At 39.8% G+C, this 14,357-nt stretch overlaps 1 protein-coding gene across 2 annotated transcripts in view; it reads left to right on the plus strand.

Annotated features, from left to right (window-relative positions):
• The window catches only part of SLC44A3 (solute carrier family 44 member 3), a 97,139-nt gene that overhangs the window by 581 nt on the left and 82,201 nt on the right, over window positions 1–14,357 (plus strand). The window contains exons 1-2 of one of the 2 annotated variants that reach the window (XM_053391688.1): window positions 51–144; window positions 2,877–3,019. The gene's annotated coding sequence lies outside the window, so the exon portion shown is untranslated. Of the gene's footprint in view, window positions 1–50; window positions 145–2,876; window positions 3,020–14,357 lie in introns of those variants that run through there. The other variant, XM_053391690.1, reaches the window with a different exon arrangement.

Genomic DNA, 14,357 nt, shown 5'->3' on the forward strand with positions numbered 1-14,357 from the left:
GGGAAAGTCCGGGGTTAGACGGGGAGGGTTGGCTGGAGTGTGTTCTGCGTGAGTCAGCCGGTGGCTGGCTGGCTGTGATTCAGCTCCCACACCCCCGCGGCGCAGACGAGAGGGCCGCTCCTTCCTTCCCTGCGCGTAGGCCAGGTGAGGGAGAGGCCGCGAGCGAGGCTTCCCGCCTTTTCCCCCCTGCCCAGGTGCCTTGGCAAGGACGGGCGAAAAGTGAAAGAAAGCGCTGAGGGAGATGGCGGGGGGGGGGGGGGAGGTGAGCGAAGCAAAGCGGCGCCTCCTTTTTTTGAGGGAAGAGAAGGAGAACTTCCGACTGAGGCCGGGCGCTTTGCCTAGCCTGGAGCAACCCGCCCCCTGTAGTTCCCCTTGAACAAGCTGCGAAGGACACGACCTCGGCGGTGCTATAGAAACGGGCGCGGCCACTCGACATCTTCGGCTTAGACAGTCCTAAAATTAACTGCAACCGGGGAGGGGGGAGGAGACATCTAGTCCAACCCTCCCCTCGCTGATTTCTTCCCCTCGAGTGGGTCCAGCACCCAGGGAGAATTTCGTTCCCATATGATTTTTTTTCCTCCCTAGAGAGGCTTATGAATGAAACCTGTTGACCAGATATAGCGCAACTGAGTCGTTGGCAGCAGGTATTTTGTTCACCCAGGGGCGCAGCGATAAAACTTGCTAGTGCAACTTGCGAAGCTAAGCAAGGGCCTGATATGGTTTCAGATCGGAGCGGGGACGGTGTGTTGAGATGATGAGGTTGTGCTAGATGACTTTTGGGGGTTCCTTCCAGCTCTGCTATTCTGTGATTATGTGGATTTTTCTGTGGTGGGCAAATCTGGATTCAATTATTTTATTTTTATTTCTTTTTAAATTCAATAAGAAATTTTATTATTATTATTATGGTCATTTTTCATACAGAAAGGTTATTGACATAAGCACATACAAAATGCAGAAATACTAATGAATAGGAAAAAAACCCAAATGGAATAATAAAATCAGAATACAGAAGGGAGGGGAAAACCATAAAAGTATTTATATACAGTGGTACCTCGGGTTACATACACTTCAGGTTACAGACTCCACTAACCCAGCAATATTATCTCAGGTTAAGAACTTTGCTTCAGGATAAGAACAGAAATCGGGCTCCGGTGGCGCGGCAGCAGCAGGAGGCCCCCATTTGCTAAAGTGGTGTTGAAGGAGGTGAGGACAGGTGACCCCACCTAGGCCCAGGGTCACCCCCCCCCAACCAGGCCTCAAAACTGTCCAAAATTCCTTTTCTCTCTTCTAAAAATCCACAGCTAAAGTTTTCCTCTGTTTTCTCACAAGATGCTGTGCAAGGGCAAACCGTTACTTTTATCAGTACAAGAGAGCTTCAAAAAGGCTAATGAATAGGCTCTGTTCAAAGCAAGCCTGAGAACTGAGTCTTATCTCATTCAGTTGCAACATCTTGGACATGCTGAACCACAAGACCCCTCGACCCACCCCCTTTTGGCTTCTCACCCCCTTTGCTGGGAAGAGTCCAAAAGAGTCCAAGACAGGAGCTTTCTGTTCATGCTCAGAGGAACTCATGGGGCAGGACTCCTGAAGAGGAGGAGAAAGGGGAGGGAACTGGAAGGGGAATATATGCTCTGTGCAAATGACTGTGAACCTGTGCTTGTTTTGTAAATCTATCACACTTGCTCCTTCTACCAGTTCATGGATGGTAGAAATAAAGCTTTTTCTCCGAAACTATTCCTTGAGTGTCTGTTGACTCCCACTCCCTCTCCCGGGTGCAATACTTTTTCCCACCTGAGGGCAAAGCCTCATAAGGCTACAGTGCTTCAGGTTAAGAACAGTTTCAGGTTAAGAACAGACCTCCAGAACGAATTAAATTCTTAACCTGAGGTACCACTGTACTGCTATATCACAAAAAGTATCAAAAGTGGTACAAGGAAAGGGGAAAGAGTTTGGCATTTTGAGACCCATGATGTCATGTGGACACTGCGACAAGCTTGTAGGCGTGAGGAGCGCCAACCCCACAATAACAGTCACCTGGAAGTACCTGTACTTTCTCAGGACTCGCTCAAATGGTAATTTGCCTGTATGTACATAGGTGCTTTTTCATTTCTTGCAGTATCTCCAAGCTGCAAAAAGCAGTAACTGAGGAATTTCTCGCTACTATGCAGCCAGTTAGGACGCGGGTGGTGCTGTGGGTTAAATAACCACAGAGCCTAGGGCTTGCCGATCAGAAGGTTGGCGGCTTGAATCCTCACGACGGGGTGAGCTCCCATTGCTCGGTCCCTGCTCCTGCCAACCTAGCAGTTCGAAAGCACATCAAAGTGCAAATAGATAAATAGGTACCGCTCCGGCGGGAAGGTAAACGGCGTTTCTGTGCGCTGCTTTGGTTCGCCAGAAGCGGCTTAGTCATGCTGGCCACATGACCCGGAAGCTGTACGCCGGCTCCCTCAGCCAATAAAGCAAGATGAGTGCCGCAACCCCAGAGTCGTTCATGACTGGACCTAATGGTCAGGCCATGGGCTGCAGTACCTGTTGGGCAAACCCTTGAAACTTCATGCCAGTAAGGGCATGACTTCCCTATAGGGCTTTGTAAAGAGAGCATTTATTTAATGGATTTGGGGGAGAAAAATCTGGCAGTATTGTTGGAAGGGACATACACTTTTTTGTGATTTTGTGTGAATAGGTAGTAGGAAGGTACTAAATTTGATTTGAATATAATAAAAAATGCAAACATGTAAGGTGTTATCTTTAAATATCAATGTCTGTGAATCTAGAAAAACTGCAATTTTTTTTTAGCTGCACAAAACTATAAGATGTAATGGAAGATAAGTATCCGTTAAGCAGGCTGATTATGATGCAAATATTTTCTGTTTCAGTCCAGTACACAGGTGGCTTCTGAAATCCTATTGAACTTTGCTGAATTCATTTCATATGGTGGCATTCCAGAAATAAAAGACCTCTGAGAAAGAAGTAGAAAGAATGTGAAGCTTTCCAACTGAATGTTCATTCAAAGAATTAGGTCTGTGAATTTATTCATTTATATAGAATACTTATATATTGCCTCATTAAAATAATGCCTTTAAAATAATGGGATAATCATTTTAGCTCAGCTGTTGCTAAAAAGATACATGGGTGTTTAAAGATGTACATGTGTGGAAGATAAAAGGCCACCATAAGGCAGCTTCATATATTCGTTAAAAGTTAAAGTTAAAATAAATGCAACACTTTACCATAGAACCTATGCTGAAGGAAAGGGAAAATCAAAATAATTATAGGAAGCTTCTTTAGATTCCAATCTAATAAAAAGTGAGTTAAGTAGAGTTAAATACTGTAAAGTTTAATTACAGTATTGGTATGTGTGGGAGAAGAAAGGGAGACAGAGGTAGGGAAAAGATCTGCATTCTTGGTATATATTCTTCCAAGTGTTTGATACATTCCTTTGAAGGCTCAGCACATTCTTTAATGTAAAATTATTTGTAGTCACTTCAGCATCATTTTATGGGAAAGAAAACATTAATGGATCATGTCCAGTCAGTATTGGTATGTGCTCTTATTTTACTGCTTTATAAATTCAGTTGTGCATAAAATTCTAATATAATCCCAATTAATGTAAATTTGAGATTAAATTTCAGTATGCTAGCTAAACACTGTCTGTGCTTTGCACTGCATTGCTCAGTCAGAGTCTTGCCAATAAATATTTTTAATACACTATGAATGCAAAATTGTCACTTAGTTGTTGTGAGATTTCAGTCTTTAGTTTACTTTAGGCTGTAAGTCAGTGGTAGAGCATCTGCTTTCCATGCAAACAGTCTCACGTTCAATTCCTAGCATCACTAGGCAGGTTTGGGAGAGACTCTTGACCGAAACCCTGGGGAGCTGCCAATCAGTGTAGACAATATTGAGTTAGATGGCCCATCGCCCAACTCTTTATAAGGTAGCTTACTATGTTTACTTCAGTTACCATGGCTGCTACAGGCAGGAAAACCTGTGTTGGGTTTGGCAACAATATATCAAGAGGTGATCAAACCTATGCCTAAAAATGGGCAAAGTCATGCCAAAGTCACATTTCATTCTACCATCTTGAATCAAATTGGTGCCTGGCATCCAAATGTCCGTGAAGTCCAGCACGCACACCCCAACTCATGCCTAGTATCTTGAGAGGCATTTGAACCTATGGCAAAAAACCAGGCAAAGTCTCCACTTCAGTCTGCCATCTTGATTCAAAATGGCATGTGGAATCTAAATGGTTGACCAAACATCAACAAACTTTGCCACCTCACTTCAAGAACCTTGTGCCAAGTTTGGTACCAATGTTCTGAAAGGCGGCAAAATATATGCCCCCAAAAATGTGAAGTCACAACATAACCATGTTTGGATCTGCTATCTTGATTCAAAGTAGTTCTCAGAATCCAAACAGTGAGAAAGTCCACCAGCCCCACCTTAAGAACTCTCCAGCTAGTACACCCACATTACTTAATGTAATATAGTTGTATCAAGTTTTATGGATTCCTACAGTGTCTTTGACATTGCCAGTAATGTCCTCTTTCACATGCCTGTGCCACTTCAGCTGTGTATGGGAGTGTTGGTACTACTGCACTACCAGACCCATGTTACTGTAGTACAAAAAATACAATCTGGGGCATTCTTTACCCACTGTCTGGAGCAGACCTTGACACTTAGTTTGAATTTTAAAACCTGATGCTCATTCCCCTCTTTCCTACACTCATAGCTAACTAGGAATGGTTTTGTTTTTTTAAAGCTGGGACTTCTGCCCCTGCCCCCAGTAGTCTTATGAGAGCAGGTCTACCTTTAACAGGGATGGTGACTTCTATGTGCTGTTAATGATTGATGAGTTCGGTTTCTTATTATTATAGCATCCAAACTCCCTCCAGCAGTGCAGTACAGTGGATCAAGGGTCTGGATTGCTCTTTTATTTTAGATAATGTTGTTAAGGCTACAGTCCATAGCCTATCATGTACCAGTACAGATCCGAGTCAGCAACTACGCCTAAAGCCTAACTGAACTAGGATTTACCAGTTTTAATGTCAGTGTAGACTTAATGTCAAAATGTGGCTAAAAACACAGAGGATAAAGCAGTTTTAAGGGGGACCTTTCTGAACAACAGTGGAGGGACAGCTTATTCCTATTGTCTGATCCCTTACCTATATCATAGTCTTCAAGTGCTGTGTGTGCACCAGCAGAAAATACATACTGATTAACACAAAACGATTGGTGATTGAGTTAGGATAATGTGGCAAATATTCTGTGTTAATTATTTTTAAATGCAATGTTATGAACATGTGATGCAGTCTCCCTTAGCCAAATTCCTACTACTATGTTGATTTCTGATTCTTTCCGCATACAAGATATACTGTAATAGTTAGCTGTCGAAATCCAGGCAGCCCCACAGGTAGAAACTGTTCAGGCCTGGACTTGCTCTTGTTTCTCCAATGATATAGTAATCATGAGTATGGATTCGAGGCATGATAAACTACATTCTCATAAACATTCCAGGTTTGACCATATACCGTAATAGTAAAGCATTCTTTAGTTGTGACTCGGAAATTGCTGACGTAACTCACAGATATGAAACAGGAAATCCTCTCTCTCTCTCTCTCTCTCTCTCTCTCTCTCTCTCTCTCTCTCTCTCTCTCTATGTTGTTCTTTATAACCTGCTTTTTACAACCATTCTGGAAAAGTAACAAGTGTGAGCATGCCCAGCAAAATGTGTGTATATGTTAGGGGTAATGTGAGTTGAGTGGTCTCTGTGCATAACCAGCCATTGTGCACATTCATCAGGCCTCATGGAGAATATGTACATAAAATGCCTGAAATGATATGGCTTAGTTAATGCTAGCCTTTCCCTGTGTGACTGTGCACTTGTATATGTGATACCAAGAAGGAATTGTGGCACTGTAAACTTGCTAGGGGTGGATGAATCTGTCCATTTTGGCTTCTCTCAGTTTCTAATATTTCCAATCTTGAATCCAGTTTTTCCCTTGAATCCAGTTTTTCCTATTTCTGCAATAATCCATGTGTTGTTGTTTTTTAAAAAAAATGCTCAAGAAAATTCACCAGCATTTAAGTGTAAATTTCTACTAAAAATCGCATTTTTGTACGTATGCAGTTTTGAATGTTATCACATTTTTGCAAGCAAATACCCCTAATCCAATGTGGTTTGTATGTAATTTTCACTAATACATGCATTTTTCTGTACACTTTCCCCTAATATATTCATTTTGTAGTCATTATGTAGATGGGCACTGTATCATGCATTCAGAGAAGTGCAAGTTCTGAATAATTATTGTGTTTTGATTCACACATTGGTTCTGAAAGTGTGGATTAGGTATTTTCTCACTAAAATGGAACAAAATTGAATTCGTCCCCTTCATCTAGTCCAACATACCTGTTCCATTATGCTAAATGTGCAAAGTAGGGCTATTGAGGGCAATGTGTCTGTATTCAAAGTTGGAGAGCAACAGTGATAGCAGGGACACTGGAAGAAATGGAGCAATACCTTTTCTATTATTCTAGTTCATATATTGTCCTTCACCTATAAACCAGGCTGGGATGTGGAAAGTTTGTGTTTTTAGGTTTTTCAGAAATGTTTATAGGTGTAGATAAACTGGAAATGTTGAAGGAATGATGCAGAGAGAAAATAGGACAGCTACTTAAAGTGATAGCCTTATCACCGTTTTAAAAATATTTCACTCATAGTGTGTTTCCCAAAGTAACATACTACCCAAATGCTCATGGCACCAAACAAAATATTTATTCCACTGTTACAACCTGTAGTTTTCTCTCTTCAACCTTATGACTAATACAAAATAATACTCAGGAAAATAAATTGATGAAAGAAGCATTTTCTTTCTTCTAAAAGAATCCTGTAAAATGCTGTTTTCATGAAGACTATTTCAAAGGTTTACACACAGAATGGGAGTTTAAAGATATGCAGTCTTGAAGGAAATAATCAACCCACATTGTGGTTTCTCCAACAGCTGTAATCTTGCTTGTGATTATTACTAATTGCTCTTTCAGTTTTACAAAAATAAAAATAGACGTGATACCCCATAAATTACCCAAACACATCCACATTAATTAGCCATTCTTCTAACTCTTTCCTAGCTACTTAGGTACCTACTGAAAGAGAATAGCAGCTATTTGATCAAGCTTCTCCTGGCACTATGTTCCAATATTGTTTCCTATCTAGCCTCAACAATAAAAGGACATGAATATAAAGAGACATTCAGAACAAGATTTCATGTGGTTTCTGACCACAAAGTTCCATCATGAGAATAAAAGAAGTAGAGTGAATATTTAGTCAAAGTCAAGAATACCAGCAAATATTAGTTATTTATTTTATATCCTACACTGTCAACATGCGTTTATATTCTCAGGGTGGCTAGCAGGGTAGAATCTACTATGAAGTCTACAGTTAGATGAAGATACAGTTATTAGGACCAACCAAAAGTCACAAAAATGTGACAGAAGTCCTAATCAGGCAAGATGTTATGTGAAGCAGGAGGTGATGGAATGAGAAGAAAGGAAATATAACAATTAGGCTAGATGTCATAGGCCTGAGAGCAAACCGACCTCATTGCTACAACATCTAGCTTTATTTTTGTATCTTTGTTATTTTGTTGTCTTTTCTCATTCTGTCACTCCTTGCTTTGAGTAACATCCTGACCATTGAAGTGTTCTAGAAAACTCAAGTTTTCTATTTTCAAGTCCTATTTTTGTGACTTTTTGGTTGGTCATAATAAGAGTTGAATGGTTTGCCAATTTTGTTTCTCTCAGTTTCTCATTTTTCCAATCTGAAATTCAGTTCTAAATCACATTTCTGCAGCAATTTGCTTTTAAAAAATCATCACAAAAATACATCAGCACTTTTGTATGCAATTTGACTAATTTTCATATTTTTACAACTAATGTTCTCTCATATAATGCATCTTCTATGTTATTTTCATAAATATATTTTTGTCCACACTTTCCCCTAATATATGCATTTTCTCTTGTAAATATTGTTTGGCTGGAGGACTCCATCACAAAATTCAGAGGAATGTGAATTTTGAAGGATGATTGTGTTTTGCTTGTCATTTCAAAAAGTACAAATTCCTCTTCCATCCCTACCTATAATAAAGGCATTACCCAACTATGGACTGCAGCTTTTTCTTATGGACCAACACAACCACCTTTGTTTTTAATTAGAAACTACTATTTGCATTTTTTTCTCATAGCATATCTACAGCAGTGTGTCTGTTAGACATGGTACTATTTTATTATTTTACTTTTTCGGCTTTGGAAATGGTTTTATGCTGGCTAAATTAAATTGTAATGTATTATAAGATTTTGCAGGGGCTTATTAGTTTTAGATTATATGTTGTAACATAATGATATGCAATGTGATTTATGTTTTATTGTTATACTGCTGGTCCAGTTTATAAATATTTAAAATAAAATAAATACGGTACACACTTTTGGTTTTTTTAATCATACTAGAGTAATTGTCATGGGTTCCCCCAAATAATTATGGGAACTGACATTTGCTGTAGATGTTGAAAAATCACTTAGAAATTGTTGGCACCTTTCACAGACCTAGAGGTAGTTACCAAGCTGCTCTGGCAAAAAGCCTTGCCATTTGTAGTGTTTGAGTAGCATCTGAACATATGAATGCTAACAGAATACAGCTCCTCAGGCTAAAGTGCTTGGTCACTGATACACTGAAAGAAGGTGCTTGACAATAGGGAATGCATACTCTAATGTGTCCTTCAGTTCAGATTGCTGTTCCTTTGGATCTTTAAAATACTAAAAAGAAAAAGAAAACAGAAGGAATTCCCTTAAACACGAACAAACTTGGAAATATGCACTTGCCCTTTAATATTGACCAGAAAATGTCACTACCACTCAGGGTCTGGTTTTGAAGGAGCACTTGGAATCCACACCACCCTACTCCTGTCTAGACTAGTTATCTCTAATATGTGCAAAACTATGTCCTAGTGCTTGAAAGCCACTTCTCTTTATTCTAATCCCTTGGCCCTTTTCCTCAGCATTTTTTCATGTCACTGAATTCTTTGTGGTTTGGAGCTTTTTTCCTTTTCTTTTCACAATGTATTCTGCATACAAGTTCATTTCTTCTTTGCTTAGCTACCCTTTTTGAAAAGACTTCCTGTAAATTACAGTGTATTGAAAATATTCATGCAAGGAGCACTTTGCCTTGTTTGAGTAATTTGGTTTACAATATAAAAAACGCAAAAATACATAACATAGTAACAACAAAAATGATAACCCTCCTTCTAGAATTATCAACCTTTACCAGTACAGGAGTGAAAATTTAATTTATTTAGCTGCAAAAGTTTTATAGTCACCATTTTATAATGCTGCTTGTTGTTTGGTTTGACTATGGTGCCCAAGAGGCAGAATGTGGTCTTGTGAATATGATATATAGATAGAACATGCCAAATGATCTATTGCTTGCTTTAATCCAGTTGCAGGATTCTGAAATGCTTGAAAACCTGTGACATCCTAGGTAGTAATTTGCTTTTCAGAAACAGATGTGAATTGGCATCACTTTTTTGTGGACACGGCAAAAGCTGGAGCCCAGCATTAGTAAAAATGTTGTCTTGTGAAATTGTGTCCATGTGGGCTCAATGCCAAGAATAAAACAGTGGCTGCTGTGTTTTTCTTGTTTCCCCTCTCTCTCCTTATTACATTGCTCCTTTTGATAAATAGGCACTCCCACTGTGGAGTCAGTATTCCTAGGCTTCTCTTGTCTGATTTTCCTCTTTGCAGGGTACTATTCCGGGAAATTGTTTAGCTGTACACTGGGCAGAGGGCAGAGGGACAATGTTTTAAAGAAATGAAACCACTTCCAGCTAGGGATGGGCAAATTTGTCTATTTCATTTATCACTGTTTCTAATTTTTCTGCGTTACATCATCAACATGCCTTTTTTTCAAGTCTTCATGAACATTCACCAGCAGTTTAGTTGCATGTCTCCTAATATACACATTTTGATATGGAATTTTACCAAATGCACACATTTTTGCAAAGCAGTTTCACCTAAAATAATGCATTTTTCTGTGTTATTTTCATTTATATGAGTTTTTATGGGCACTTCACCCCAGTATATCATTCTTGCCCACAAGAGAACTGGAGAACTGCTATTCAAAATTTAAAGAAGTATGAATTTCAAAGGGACAGCTGCATTTCAGTTGGCATACTGTTTCAGAAAGTGTGAATTATGGAGGCTCACCTTTAAATGTGAACTGAACTGAATTTCTCCCCTTAGAACCCAGTCTTATGCACATTCCTTTGCAAGTAAGAACACTTCCACAATACAGTTTACTGTGCACTCAGTGCTGCTTGTGCCTGCAAGTTTTCTGCATATTCTACACAACATCATTATCATCATCATCAAAATGCTTTCCCATTTAAATTCAGATCCACTCTTTCCATGGGTTTTGTTTAATTGCTGGATTTTCTGCAGAAATTGTAAATCTGGATTAAATGGGAAATCTGGATTAAATGTGCACTTGAGCAGCTTTGGGTCCGCAATTAACAGCCACTTAGGGAAGCACTCATAAGTGTGAATTGGTTTGCAGCCTTAGGCAAAACTGCTCAGGCTTAAACAAATTAAAAATTAAGCTGGCAACAAAGCAAGCTTAATACAGCAATAGGTTTTGAGAACCTATGGAAGGGCAATGATACTTGTCCCTATGTGGTTGCACTATAGATTTGCATAACGGCATTATGATATTGGCAGTTTTATTTCCTAATGATCCATAGCATGGAATTTACCTTCTTCCCAGCCTCCAAACACAGGGTCAAACTATGGAGCTCGGTCCCCCAGGATGCAGTGATGGCCATCACTGCTCCCTGGTTTCCCACAGGCATCTGGTTGGCCACTGTGAGAACAGGATGCTGGGCTAGATGGGCCATTGGCCTCATCCAGCAGGTGATTATTGTGTTCTTATGTACTGGTTTGTTTAAAGAAAAGACCTGTTTGAACAATGTGGTTTTCAGAAGATGTTTAAAATAAGGCAGGGATAGTTACTGCCGAACCTGTACAGATTGGGAGTTCTACAGCATAGGGCCTGCCACACGAAAGACTTGTCTCTAATGAAGGCCAACCAAACTTAAGGGATGGGGGGGCGTGAAGCTATACTGTCTTCTGTTTCTTAATCCAGTATCTAATGATCTGTTGGAAACCTGGAGTGCAAAATGCGGGGTTTTCGTTTTTATACATACCGGTATGTCTTTGACAAATCACTTGTATGTAGAATGTCAAATGCAATTTTAGGTATTTAATTTTATTTTTAAATAATGCATTTTGAAGCTCATGTTTCCTTGAAAGCTAAAATAATTATGTTTAAAGTTCCTCCTTATGCTGTCTGTTTACTTGGTGAACTTGCAGACTGTGTAAACACCTAGGGTTTATTAAGGAAGTGACACAGTTTATTGCTGTGTTCTATGGCGTTGTTAAAAACAGATGCTGTGAGCAGTCATAAAATGAAAGTATAGTTGTGCAACATATTGCAGATTATCAGTGAAGCAACATAGGTGTGTTATAATAATTCATTTGATCTTTTGCAGGAGCCGAACATGATTTCTGTGTGTACTGAATGCATGCATTAATATTCTTGTTTCTCAGGTCTTGATCTCATATTGATCTCAGTTTCTCTGTTGCTGATTTAGAAGTTTCTCTGTTAGCGCAATCATTATTGTATTTAGATTTATGATTATAGTTCTGCAACTCAAAGACTCTCACGTTATGCAACTGTATATATCTGCTTCTAGTTTGGCACTATATGCAAAGAAAATCCTGTGTGAACATCTTGGGCTGTATGAACAGCCCTTGTCCTGGGGCTCTTTCAGATTGTTATATTCTGAGTATGGGACTCATTTGGAGAGCAGCAAATTGTGCAGTTATAGTTGATTACGAGGTCTTGCATAGCAAATTCACCCCCCCCCCAAATTGGACTTTTTGTTATCAGGAAAGTGAGAGGACAGTGCACTGGAAAGTGTGGGATCATCCAACCTCCCCGCAAACAGATCAGAATGCTTCTTAAATAGCCAGTGTTTACTAATCCATCTGCAAACAAATTGAGAAAAATGCTCAACAAAGAGGTCATGTGCCGTGAGATGTTCTGCTGCTGATACCATTGCTACTAGTTCAGACCTGCTTAGCTTTTTCATCCCCATTTGCTAGCTGCAAAATCTGCCTTCCCAGATACTGATCCTTAATATCCTCCAACATTTTACAGATGAAAATAGGGGCATTTGTGTCTTTGTAACCACCACACTGTTACAACATTCACATGGTAGCTGCATCCCTCACCACTGTTAGCTGAAGGCTTCTCTTTGCCTGCTATCCACTGCATTCTTTCAACTCATTATAGTCTGTCTTGCAAGTGGCTTCAGAAGGAAGTGGCATTAGTACCCCACAAACGGAATATGATTTTAAGAAACATTGGAGAAATGCATGATCTAAAGCAAAGGAGGGAAAATCTTTTTCAACCTAAGGGCCGCATTAATTTCTGGAAAGCCTTTTGAGGGTTACATGCCAGTGGAGGGCAAGGCAAGAGTGAGTGAAACAACAAATGTAAATTTTACCCTTATCTAGTTTCTTCACACACCTATTTGTTCTCCATCCAGAAAAAGCAAGAGGCATTATCAGAATTCTGGCCAGGCATTCCAAATACATTATAGCCAAGCAAAAACACTTTGATTCAGGGAGTTCTGACGGCCCTGGAAGGCCACATTCAGCCCCAGCCCTGAGATTCCTCACCTCTAATCTAAAGAAAGCAAATTTGTCTAAGTAGCAGGAATGAATAAAAATGGGGGGGGGGGGAGCTAAAAAGGAATGAATAAAAATGGGGGGGGGGAGCTAAAAAGGAACTACTGTAGAAGAAATGAGAGTCAAGGCCCTAGCTTTAATACTTATTTATCATGTCATATGTTAGTTTCATTTGAGGAAAAATTCTGCACCTTCATTCTGAAGGATATGGAACATTTCTGGTCATTCTTGGACACGTGCTGCTTCATTGAATGGGTTTTGCACTGGCAAGGTAGTTTGATCTTTGTCTGCATAAGGAGCTGATCAAATTCTAAAAATGTCTATTCTATCTTTTAATCACTCCTATTAAAAACCATTCAGTTTAAATCAAGGACTAGAGACTTAAGGAATGATGTGTTGTTTGTTCCCATTTTGGAAACAGATATACAGTGGTACCTTGGTTTACAAACTTAATCCGTTCCAGAAGTCTGTTCTTAAACCAAAGCATTATTAAACCAAGGCATGCTTTCCCATAGCAGTGAGGGACTTATTTTACAAATGGAACACATTCAACAGGAAGCAAAACATGTTCTGCTTCCAAGGCAAAGTTCACAAACCAAAACACCTACTTCTGGGTTTGCAGCATTCTTAATCCAAGTTGTTCATAAACTAAGCTGTTCTTAAACTTGCTATATACTTGCTAACCCCTTTGCTTTGTGCTTGTGTCCCTGCCACCCTTGCTGTATTTCATAACAACATATTTGTTGAGCCATTCTTTGTTTCTCTTGGGAGTGTTTCTCTAACCGGATTTCAGGGCGTCTTTTGCTGACACTGACATTCTCAAGTTTCACATTTGTTTAAATAGGATATTTAATGAATCCCATGCATTGCTGCATCTTTAAATATAAAGTTACCTACAGACAGCCAGAGCAGAATTTTGATGCAAAAATGTTTTTGAGTGAAAGGAGAAATCGGTCCCTCTCTGTGTAAGATGCAGTGCGACTTCAAACCTAGACATACTTACCTGGGAATACGTTCTGTTGAACTTATCTCCCTTTGGCTGAGTCGCTGCTGCATTCTGAGATAGAAGTGGGGGAGGTCAGTGCAGTGCAAACACACAGGCAGGGGCACCAGATTGGCTCCACTGGTGTGTTTGCACTATGCCGAACTCTCCACTATCTTGCCCCTCCTGTTCTCAGGATCTGAGCCAGAGGGAGGTCAGATGAGTGTCAATCCCTGACATCTCCAGTTAAGGCTAGGAGAGGTCACTGTCTGAAATCCTGGAGAGCTGCTGCCAGCCAGTGTAGACAACACAGGCTTGGATGGTGAATCACAGTATAAGAAAAGCTCCTGTTGTGTTTTACTGTCTTGTTGAATGTTTTTTAATATCTTTCACTGTTGTGACCTGTTGGGCCCTGGGGACTTAGGACAATAGGTGGGATGAAAACTTTATAAATAAACAACTAAATTCATTTTAATTTTTTCATGAGCTATATAAACTTGCCAGCTGAAAATAACTTATTGCATCTGATTAAGTAGATGCTAGATAATGAAAGCTTATGCCATTCTACTCTATCCTGGGA

The sequence above is a fragment of the Podarcis raffonei genome, chromosome 6, assembly GCF_027172205.1.
Source record: "Podarcis raffonei isolate rPodRaf1 chromosome 6, rPodRaf1.pri, whole genome shotgun sequence".
In the NCBI taxonomy this organism is placed as follows: Eukaryota; Metazoa; Chordata; class Lepidosauria; order Squamata; family Lacertidae; genus Podarcis; species Podarcis raffonei.